The sequence below is a fragment of the Puma concolor genome, chromosome D4 (genome assembly GCF_028749965.1).
Source record: "Puma concolor isolate L17-30 chromosome D4, mPumCon1.1.hap2, whole genome shotgun sequence".
NCBI classification, from domain to species: Eukaryota; Metazoa; Chordata; class Mammalia; order Carnivora; family Felidae; genus Puma; species Puma concolor.
Window position 1 is genome coordinate 82308692 of NC_141679.1, and position 12601 is coordinate 82321292.

Here is a 12601-nt window from a genome sequence, read left to right on the forward strand (position 1 = left end):
ATATTTGGATTTATATTTTTCATATTACTATATGTTTTCTATTTGAGACATCTGTGTCATATTTATTCTTTCTCCCTTTTGATTAATTAAATATGTATTTTGTAAACAAAGAAAAGAGGAGAAAAACAAAAAATAAACAGACTCTTAACTACAGAGAACAAATTGATGGCTACCAGATGGGAGGGGGATGGGGGGATGGATGAAATAGGTGAAGAGATTAAGAGTACACTTATCATGATGAGCACTGAGTAATGCATAGAATTGTTGAATCACTATATTGTACACCTGGAACTAATATAACACTGTATGTTGATTATACTGGAATTAAAATTAAAAACAAATATATATTTTGTTATTCTATTTCCCCCTCTATTAACTTATTAACCATACTTATTATTAATATATGTTTTTCCTGTGCTTTATGTAGAGATGACTTCTTGCTTTCTCTTTAAGATTTTTTAATGTAGTATAATATAGATAACATGAAATTTATAATTTTAACTGCTTGAGGTATACAATTCAGTGGCATTTAGCACATTCATCCCCACCATCTCATTATAGGACTCCAAAAGGAAACTCTATGGAACATCAATGCAGTTGCCTACTTTGTAGCTATGAAAAAATAATGACAAAGATAGCTATGAACTAGTGTAGAGGGATCGCCAGGATAAATTGTTAAGTGGGAAAAAAGCAATGTATAAAAGCATATGCTGAGCATCTGTAACTCAGTACTTTTTTTTGTAGCTCACTACTTTTTGTATAATAATGAAGGGGAAATAAAATATCATGTATCTGCCCATTAGAGCAAAAAGAAACACAGGAAGAATAAATCAGAAACTAGTGAGATTGCTTACCTACAGAAGGTAGGCAACAATGGGCAAGAAAGGATGGGGAGATGAGTCTATTTATTTGTATGGTTTTGACTATGTTATCTTTTACCTAGTAAAAATTAATATGGGGGAAAAAACAAAAAAGAATAAAACAAAACAAATAAACCTAGCTATATTTCAAACTAATACCATAATTAGACTAAAGGGGAAAATAAAATACCTAATCTAAGTAATTCTTGAACACAGAATTTTATCTATATACCCATAGTAAAGAAAAAACTGTAAGCGAAGTTTTTAAGCCTCAGTTAATTTGTCATTAGAGTGGTATGAGTTGAAGATTCTAAAATTACTTAACATGCATTCACAGATATAGTAAATAAATAAACATATTGTAGAAAAGGGAATGACTTCTCACTATCAGGGAAAGGAGCTATGTACATGGAAAAGGAGAGGCTAGAAAGAATTCTATGGCATCAAACTGGAATTGGAGATATCAGTTTGAACTCATGGGTTTTAATATGTATAAATAGATTGAATTTACATTATAGTAGTATCCATACTATTCCCAGTTCTCCATTCTTTCCGTCTGTCCCCTGATCCACTTTCTATGGGTAACCATCCCTTTAGTTTATTAGTTTGTAGTTTCTCTTTCCTGTGTTTCTGTTACATATATTTCCTGGTTGCATCCTCAGATCATTTAGAAGCTTTGTAAGCTATGAACACACCTCACGCCAAATGTGTTTTTTACCATTCTCCTTTAAAAGGGACCAAAGTTAACCTTCTGGAGAGGTCTCTGAACTTGAGAATACCAGGCATATACCCTCATCCTGGCCCTAATCCTAAACCTAACCCTAGACTTGAGAAAAAAATAAAATGTGGTATATATATATATATATATTACAATATATATTACACATATAAATATACATTACATACACATACACACTTATACACACAATGGAATATTACTCAGCCATAAAAAAATGAAATCTTGCCATTGGCAATGGGTGGAGCTACAGAGTATTATCCTAAGTGAAATAAGTCAGTCAGAGAAAAATAAATACCATATGATTTTACTCATATGTGGAATTTAAGAAACCAAACAAATGAACAAAGGGGAGGGGAGAAAGAAGGGGCAAACCAGGAAACAGACCCTTAACTATTGGGAATGAACTGATGGTTACCAGAGGGGAGGTGGGTGGGACATTGGGCTAAACAGGTGATGGGTATGAAGGAGTGCACTTGTTGTAATGAGCATGGGATGTTGTATGGAAGTGTTGAATGTTGTGCACCTGAAACTAATATTAAACTGTATGTTAAGTAAGTAGAATTTAAATAAAAAATAAAACATAAACATAAAAATAAAAGGGACAAAGTTACTAGGAAAATGGCTGATTCCAGGACTGGGGCCAGGACATGACAAGATTATCCAAGAAAATTTTGCTGAGCCTGAAAGGAAGTGCTCAATGAATCATAGAGACTCAGGAGCCAGCATGAAGGAGCTCCTAATGACCAAATCTGGAATAGTTTGAGCTTCAAGATGAATAGCAAATGCAGTGATTATAACTCAAAGAATAAAAAAGAATTCATAAGTCCACAATATATATAAATCAATGAAAAAAACAAATGAATGTGGGATAAGAGAAAGTTCCTTCTCATATATAACAAATAAAGGTAAAAGAAATGATAGAATTAGAAAATCATCATTTTGCCACCACATTTGCAATAATTTTTCATATAAGTAAGATTCACCAATGGATGTTAAACATAGTGGGTGAGATTTTAATGAGAAAAAATTATAGTTATATGGTTTTAAAATACTACATGATTTAAAATCCAGATGATACAGATTAATTACAAAGGTTAAAATAGTAATTTTACAGTAGAGAACCTAGAAAACACCACCTTAACCAACTGATCAGGATAAAATCACTAGTTTGGTATCATGAAGCCAGGTTCACAGGAGGAGAGTGACAATGCCCTAAAAATGCCACCTCAGCACTGGAGTCTCATGTCACTTTAAAGAAGAAACAGCTGATACCAGTTTTCCAAGAGTCATCTACTATTTCTGCCACAGTGAACTATTATGATTTGTTTCTCTCTTGGTGTAGTGAGTTATCTCTCTACACTCATCAAGATCTACACTCATAGAGGGCAGGGTCTTTGCCTTTCTTGTTTATGGCTACATTCTCAGCCCTTAGTAGATGTCCAGATACAGACTCAATGTTCAATGGAACAATGGATGAATAAAACAGCATACGCTCTCTTGCTTCTGTGCAATGGAGTCTTGTTGGCTGCTCTTGGGTGAGATGTTTTCCTGGAGCCAGATTTCGGCAGAGTGAAGATATGTGAATCCACAGGTGTGAGTAATTAATGAGTGTGGTTAAAAATTTATTGTTTTCCCAGAAAATTGCAGTTTGAGATGTGAGAGTCCTTTCTAGGTTTCTGAGATTCCCAAAACATCTTCCTCCCCAACAAATAGAAAAGCATTATGAGGGCAGAGAACCAGAGAAGCAAGTCCAAGTTCTTTCTCGTGCACTCCCTTATTGGGTGGGAGCAACAGGGTGTGTTTTTCATCCTGTTCCTGGCCATGTATCTGACCCCAGCTCTGGGAGCCTGTTCATCACGCTGGACTCTCACCTCCTAAGTATATTCCTATGTATTTCTTCCTCAGCCACTTGGCCCTCATGGATGTCTCCTTTTCATCTGTCACCATTCCTAAGATGCTGATAAACATGTATATTCCAGAAGAATCCGTTCCCTATGCTTGGTGCATTTCACAAATGTATTTCTTCATCAATTTTAGTTGTATTGTAGCTTTCTTCTCACAGTGATGGCATATTACAGGTGTGTGGCCATCTATCACCCTCTTAATTATACCACCATCATGAGGGATGAGCTTTGTATCACCCTAGTGGCTAGGTCCTCATTTTTCTCTTATACCCATGCTCTGTTGCACACCTTCCTCATGGAGCAGTTGTCCTTCTGTGCAGGAGCTGTCATCCCCCACTTCTTTTGTGATCTTGCTATTGTGCTGCAGTCCTCCTGCTCAGACATCTCCTGCAATAAGCTGCTTATTCTCACTGAGAGAGGACTGATCTTCATCCTGCCATTGAGTGGTGTCTTAGGCTCATATATCTACATGGCAGGCATCATTCTGAAGAATGATTTGAGAAAGTCTCCAGAGCCTTGTCTATATGTGACTTCTACCTCTTTGTGGTGTTTTTGTACTATGGGACAATTGCTGGTATCTACTTTTTCCCTTCATCAGGCAACATAATTGCTTCTGTGAGGTACATGGTGGTCCCCCCATGCCAAACCCCTTCATCTACAGCCCGAAGAATAAGATTTTCTTATTTTCTTCAGAAAATCTTTAGAGCCAAGGACATACCTCAGTGTTGTTCGTTCAACCTTGCTGTCAGAGGTACTCATGGGGGCTGTAAACACGTCTCTTTAAAAAGTTGTAGTTTGGCCAGTTCTTATTAAAAATATTTTTAACTCTTAACCTTCTTTTCTTGGTCTCGTGTTATGCTTCCTCTCATATTTATGTTCACCTGATTGTTCTTTTTCCTTACCTGCTATCTGATTTGTGTGCATTAATGCTCTGCAGTGAAAATGCAAGCCCTCCTGTAACCTGATGAAATTCTCTGCAAGACTGTGAAACTTTGGCACCCATTTCTCTGGGCTTTAGGAAATTTTAAAATCCTCATTTTTTTTCTTTATAACCCTAGCTGGTATTGATATCAACACATATTTTTAATTTTTTAAAAGTATTTGTTTATTTTTGAGAGAGAGAGTGGGGGAGGGGCAGAGGGAGAAGGAGACACAGAACCTGAGGCAGGCTCCTGGCACTGAGCTGTCAGGACAGAGCCTGACACGAGGCTCAAACTTGTGAACTGCAAGATCATGACCTGAGCCAAAGTCAGATGCTTAACCATCTGAGCCACCCAGGCACCCCTATATCAACAGAGACTAATCTGAGTTTTCACAGTATCATTAAAGTTCACTTATTTCATGTGTGAGAAATCCAGAAGTTACCAAACTGCTATATATCTGAAAGACATGAGAGTAGCTATTGCATTAATCAAGCATTTAAATGTATATTTATTTACTCCTCAGAACGTTTCTGTTATAAAGGTGCCAATATTTTTCAGATTTACAGAGAATCAAACTAAAAGCCATGGATATCAATTAAGCAGTTGCCCCCCAAGACTTAACCTCAGATATGTGTGAATTCAAAAAAATCATGTGTTTAACCATATTACTTTATTGCCATTATTCTGATTTCATATATGATTGGACACTTTGGCTGTTTTATACATAAAGCATAGAGTATATACTCTTTTGTGTTCCCATTCTGTTTTGTTCTCTACAGTTATGGTTAACTCATTCTCATGGCTTTATTGTTTTCAATTGTGTCTATATTCCTTAATTTATTTATCCACTCTAGTTCTGATTGACATTGGGTGGTTCCCAGTTCAGGGCTTGTGTATATACCTCATAATGGAATTTTTGGAAGAAAATATATGTATACTTCAATTAACAGATAATATTTTAAAAAGTTAGACAAAGTACTTGCTTCAGTTTCCACTGCTCCCTGTAATATACTTATTAACCAACTTTTATACTGTCCATCTTCTCTACTGTACACATTCTTATGGGCTGGTAGGAGTCATGAGTTGTGGTCTGAATTTGCATTTGTCTGATAACTCATGTACTTTTACCTTCTTTGCCCATACTTACTAGGAATTTGGGTATCCTTTCTTGTAAATGGTCTGTTCTTAGTCATTTGGTGCTGTTTTATTGGGTAGTCTGGTTTTTTCTTATTGGTTTCTAGGAGTTCTTCATGTATATGTAGATTCCTGGAAATAAGCCATTTGCTGGGAATATGTATTGAGAATATATTCTTTTGTTATGTGGCTTGCTTTTTCATAATCTTTATGGATCTTTTGAGGAACAGAGTTTATATATCCTAACTTAGTCCTATGTATTGAATTTTTTCCCTATGTGGCTAACTTTATCTATACCCTATTTAAGAAATTTTTGTCCACCAAAAGAACTTGATAATATTCCCCTAAATTTTTATCTTAAAAAGATTCTTCTCTTGCTTTTAATATGTGTATCTAAAGTCTGTCTGGGTTCACTTTTGGTGTATTTTTTTTAGGATTATTTATTTATTTATTTATTTATTATATAATTTATTGTCAAATTGGCTAACATACAGTGTGTAAAGTATGCTCTTGGTTTTTGGGGCAGATTCCTGTGGTTCAAAGCACAGACCCAAATTAATTGTATTCTGTATGAATATCCAATAGATACATATTACAATTTATTAAAAATGCCATCTTTCCTTAGTTGATCAAGTTTGCAACATAACAAACTTCTCTGTAGTCTATCCAAGAAAATCAATTTTAATTTTTTGTCCTGGAGCTCACTTATCACAGCCCAGATAATCAAGACTTATTGTATGGCAGTTATACTTACAGCTAGACACAAAAATGAGGTAAAAAGATAAGGTCAGGATAAATGATTTATACACACGTTGCATCTCAAAGGTAGAAGCAGTAATTCCTATGTATAAAATTCATAAAATATTTTTAGTATATTTAAATAAAAGATACTATTATAAAATAATACATTGTCTTGATCTTTATCATTGCTCAAATTTTATTGTCTTGCTTAACAGTAAAAATTACAATTGAAAGTACTAATTTTCCAAACAATAAATCATGTCCATGAAAATTGTATGGTACTGAGGGGCATAGATTCTTTTAATTCTTGAATGTCTACTGAATACAAAATACTCTTGTCTCTCATGTAGTGCATTTTGTCACTTTACAGATTTGGAAACCAAGCCCTAATTAAACTTGGTTAAATGATATTGCTAAAGTCAGAGAGTAATAGTTAAGAACATAAATTAAAAGTTAAAACATATAATTTGTATTAAAACATTTTTAATTTTTAAAAAAATTGAATGCACTGTGATGAACTGAACCTTGTATTAAGAGCATCTTTAAATAGTGCCTGAGATTCAGAATAGTGTTATCAGTCAAATATAGGAGGAGGAGGAGGAAAAAAAAAATCCATCCTTTCTCCATTTAAGGAATCAAATGATTGAATATGAGTTATCTTGGCTTTTTTTTCTTGAATTTCCATTTGAATTTTAGATTCTGCTTGACAATTAAAAAAAAAAAAACAAAACTTGGTTTTTTATTTAGGATGGTATTCAAAATATAAAATAGCTTAAAGAGAACTAACATTTCAAAAATATTGACTCTCTAATCTGGGAACATGTATATATATCTTGGTTATTTTTATCTTCTTGTTTTCTTTCAAGACATTTTTTAGTTTTAAGATACAGGAATTACACATTTTTCATTCAAACTTTCCCTGGATATTTCATATTTGTATGTAATTTAAAACTTTTGCAATCATTTAACTTTCATATTCATTTTTTTCTACAATATAGAAATACAGTTGACTTTTCTATGTCAAAGTCAATATATAACTATACTAAATTCACTATTCTTATAATTTGTATATTGTTTTTTGTATTTTAGGTAAGTGATAATATTATCAGTGAACAATAAATGAATTCTACCCTCTCAATATTTAGACTCCTTATTCTTTATATCTACATAATGTACTGGTTAAAATTTCTGGTACAATCTTTTGTTCTTGTAACTTTATATAATAAAATCCAGCTCAATGATTTTTAATAAGTTTACTGAGTTGTAACCTAGATGAAATTGATAAATTCCCAGAAACATACAGCCTACCAACATTGAATGACAAAAGAATAGAAACCTTGAAGAGACCAATAACAAATAAGGAGATTGAATCAGTGATCATAAACCTCCCAATATAGAAGAGCCCAGAACCAGATGGTTTCACTGGTGAATTTTATCAAATATTTAAAGAAGAATTAGCACCAGTATTCTTAAAATCTTGCAAAAAATTAAGAGAGAACACTTCCAAATTCACTTTAGAAGACAAATATTACCCCAGTATCAAAGCCAGCCAAAAGCACCATATGAAAAGAAAACTAAAAGCCAATATCTTTTGCACAGTGAAAGAAACAGTCAACAAAGCTAAAAGACAAACTGTGGAATAGGAGAAGATATTTACAAATGACACATATGATAAAGGGTTAGTATCCAAAATATGTAAGAACATATCAAACTCAACACCCAAAAAACAAGTAATCCAATTAAAAAATGGATAGTGGGTGGTGGGGAGGGGTGATGGGTATTGAGGAGGGCATTTGTTGGGAGGAGCACTGGATGTTTTATATAAGCAACAAACCACAGGAATCTACCCCAAAAAACAAGAGCCTGCTTTGCACCCTGTATGTTAGCCAATTTGACAATAAACTATATCAAAAAAAAGGAAAGACGGTATTTACAAATAAGAAAAAAAAATGGACAGATGACATGAATAGACATTTCTCCAAAGAAGACATCAGATGGCCAACCCACACATGAGAAGACACTCAACATCACTTATCATCAGGGAAATGCAAATCAAAACTACAATGAGATAGCATCTCACACCAGTAGAATGGCTAAAATCAAAAACACAAGAAACAACAAGTGTTGATGAGGATGTGGAGAAAAAACAACCCTCTTGCACTGTTGGTGGGAATGCAACCTGGTGCAGCCACTGTAAAAAACAGTATGTGGTTTCCTTAAAAAGTTAAAAATAGAACTCCCCTATGACCCAGTAATAGCACTACTGGGTATCTACCCAAAAAATAGAAAAACAGTAATTCAAAGGGATACAGACACTCCTATGTTTAGAGCAGCATTATTTACAAAAGCCACATTATGGAAAGAGCCCAAGTGTCCACTGATAGATAAGTGGATAAAAAAGAGAACACACACACACACACACACACACACACACACACACAGAGGAATATTGTTCAGCCATAAAAAAAAAATGAAATCTTGTCATTTGCAGTGACATGGATGGAGCTAGAGAGTATAATTCTAAGGAAATAAATTAGTTACAGAAAGACAAATACCACATTATTTCACTCATATGTGGAATTTAAGAAACCAAACAAAAGAGCAAAGGGGAAAAAAGAGAGAGAGAGACCAAGAAAGAGAGTCTTAACTACAGAGAACAAACTGATGGTTAACAGAGGGGAGATAGGTAAAGAACTGGTGATATAGGTGATGGGGATTAAGGAGGACACTTGTGATGAACACTGGGTGATATACGGAACTGTTAAATCACTATATTGTACACCTGAAACTAATGTAATACTGTATATTAGCTATACTGGTATTAAAATAAAAAAATAAAGCCAATATCTTAATGAACATGAATGCAAAAGTCCTGAACAAAATACTAGCAGACCAAATTCAAAAGCACATTAAAGGTATCATACACCATGACCAAGTGGGATTTATCCCTGGGATGCAAAGATGGTTCAACATATGCAAATCAATTAATGGAATATACCACATTAACAAAGTAAAGAAGAAAAAACACATATCATCTCAATAGTTGAAGAAAAAGGATTTGACAAAATTCAACACACTTTTATGATAAAAACTCTCAAAAAACTAGGCATACAAGGAATTTACTAACATGATAAAGTTTATATAGGATAAGCCCACAACCAATATTATATTTAATAGTGAAAAGCTGAAAGCTTTTCTTCTAAAATCAGTAACAAGACTGGGATGCCCACTCTTGCCACTTCTATTTAACATAGTACTGGAAGACCTAGTCAGAGGAATTAGAGGTGATATTTATAACTATAAAGGTTGTTAGTTAACTTAAAGGAGAACCAAGTGGGAGGCATTTCACTCCCTGATTTAAAAACTTACTGTAAAGCTTCAATCATCAAGAAAGTGTAGCACTGACATAATAATAGACATATAGAACAATGAAACAGAATTGAGGGCCCAGAAATAAACCTCATTAAGGAATAAGCCTTATTTTTGTGGTCAACTGGTTTTTGACACAGGTGTGAAGGCAATTCAATGGGGAAAGGATAATCTTTTCAACACATAGTGCTAGGCAACATGGATATCCCCATGCAAAACCCTCAACTTAGACCCTTACTTAATACCATACACAAAAAAACCTTAACTCAAATTGGGTCACATACTGAAATATAAGAACTATAAGGGTTTTAGAAAAAAATAAGAGAAACTATGTGTTTCCTTGGGTTAGGCAAAGATTGCTTAATGATTCATAAAAGAAAAAAAATTAGAAATTGGACTTCATCAAAGTTCAAAACTTCTGCTCCAAGAGACAAACTGTTAAGACAATGAAAACAAAGGGGTGCCTGGGTGGCTCAATCAGTTAAGCATCTGACTCTTGATTTCTGCTCAGGTCACGATCTTATGGTTAGTGAGTTCAAGCCCCACATCAGGCTCTGTGCTGACAGCGTGGAGTCTGTTTGAGATTTCCTCTCTCTGTATGACTGCCCTGCTCTTGCACGTGCTCTCTCTCTCTTTCTCTCAAAGGAAGGAAGGAAGGAAGGAAGGAAGGAAGGAAGGAAGGAAGGAAGGAAGGAAGGAAGGAAGGAACTGAAAAGAAAGATACAGATTAGGAGAAAATATTTGAAAATTATGTGTATGATGAGGGTCCAGTCTCCACTTAGAATAGATAGAAAACTTCATACACAAATATCCCATGCTGTAGTGCATGTGCTGTCAAGACAGGAAGAAGAACAGGAAGAAGAGCAGTGCAGACACAGTGAGAGGTAGCATTCAGAGAACAGGTTGTGAGTGAATAAAGAGTTCACATGGCTTTGATGCTGAACCGGGTACCAGACAGTTCTAGGCCACCTTCTCCTCTACCTCCTACTCAAACTCACCCTCCTCCTTGACCCTGGAATCCTGGTATTGCTGGTACTCAGACACCAGGTCATTCATGCTGCTCTTGGCCTAGGTGAGCTCCATCTCATCCATGCCTTCCCTCGTGTACCAGTGCAGGAAGGCCCTGCACTTGAACAAGGCCATGAACTGCCATGAGATGTGCACCTGAACACAGTGTGCTGTGAGATGTGCTCTTGGGTGGTGGTGCTGCTGCTACTGGAGGTGGTGGACATTTTTGGCTCCTGGGGCTGAATGTCACAGACAGATATTTTTACATCATTAGGATCCATTTTCATTCTTTTGCATATGGATATCCAGTTTCTTGACACCATTTATTGAAGAGACTATCCTTTACTTATTGTGTATACACTTGGCTCCCTTGTCAAGGATTAGTTGATGGCATATGCACGGGTTTATGTCTGGGCTCTGTATTCTGTTCCATGTTCTACATGGTTTTATGCCAGTAACATATATTGTTAATTACTATAGGTCTGTATTATAGTTTAAAGTCAGGAAGTGTGATGCCTCCCACGTTGTTCATTTTTCTCAAGGTTGCTTTGGCTTTTGTGGCTCTCTTGCAGTTCTCTAAGAATGGAATGAATGGTGGCAGTGGAATATGTGCTTTAATGCAGTTTGGAGTTAGTGGTTTGGGAGTCTACAAAGGCTAGTACTACTCTATCTGGGCCTTTTTGTGATGTATGGAGAGACAGATTCCATTGCTGGATTCTTCAGAGGTCAAGGGTGTCCGTGGCCCCTCCACCTTCTCATGACCAGGCAGAGAGGAGGCTGATGTGTCACTGATTTTAGGGACACTTTCTTCTGGGACCCTTTTGTTCCTGCATAGGATCCATCTCAAGAGGGAGGCAAGAAATTGCACAATTAGTTCTGTTGGCTTCTTCTCTAACAGAAGCTTGGGGTTGTGTTCCCCTGGGTCTTTTTCTTGTTGGTAAATGTGAATCTTCCTGCTCGTTATTCCAGTGCTTGTGAACAGGAATGAAAGGTGTTAAGGACCATTAGGCTATAAGAGAGGAGTATTCAGGTAACAGCCAGGACCAGCAAGAATTGGCATCCATTGGAGGAAGGTGAGGAACCATCACTTGGCCTAGATACGTGTGTGTATGTGAAGACTAGAGACAGAAGGAGAAAATGGGTGTTTACATTGCTTGTGTTTTTAGAGGCTAAGTGACTTGCACACTGACCTCTATGATGCTGCTAGCCACATGTGGTCATAAAGTTAAATTTAATTAAAATTAACTGAAATTACAATTTTAGTTCCTCAGTTTCAGTAGATCTATTTCAAGTCTTCAGTCACATGGGGCTAGTGCTGCTATAGTGGACAATGTAGATACAGAGCATTTCTATCATGGTGGAAAGTCCTAATGTATAGTGCTAATAGTAGACCATGGAGGGCTGGAAACCTTTTGCTAATGTGTGCATGTGTGCTTGTGTGTGTTTATGTGTGTGTGTGTGTGTGCGTGTTGCTTCTTTTTATGTTACTTGTATGTTGTGTTTGACTATGTGTGATTCTTATTGTGTGTAGTGGGGACTGTGTGTGTGTGTGTGTGTGTGTGTGTGTGTGTGTGTGTGGTTTGTGAGTTCCCTCGATGACTGGATGTGGTGTTCATATGATTTTTTAAAAAATATAATTTACTGTCAAATTGGCTTACATATAACACCCAGTGCTCATCCCAACAAGTGCCCTCTTCAATGGCCATCATCCATTTTCCCCTCTCCCCACCACCCCCCCATCCACCCTCAGTTTGTTTTCTGTATTTAAGAGTCTCTTGTGGTTTGCCTCCCTCCCTCTCAGTTTGTAACTATTTCTTCCCCTTCCCTTCCCCCATGGTCTTCTGTTAAGTTTCTCAAGATCCACATATGAGTTAAAACATATGATATTTGTCCTTCTCTGAGTGACTTCTTTCACTCAGCATA

The 12601-nt window shown here is 35.9% G+C and overlaps 1 pseudogene; it reads left to right on the forward strand.

Annotated features, from left to right (window-relative positions):
* Nucleotides 1-3321: 3321 nt before the first annotated feature.
* Nucleotides 3322-4110, forward strand: LOC112850686 (olfactory receptor 1J2-like; annotated as a pseudogene).
* The last annotated feature ends 8491 nt before the right edge of the window (nt 4111-12601 follow it).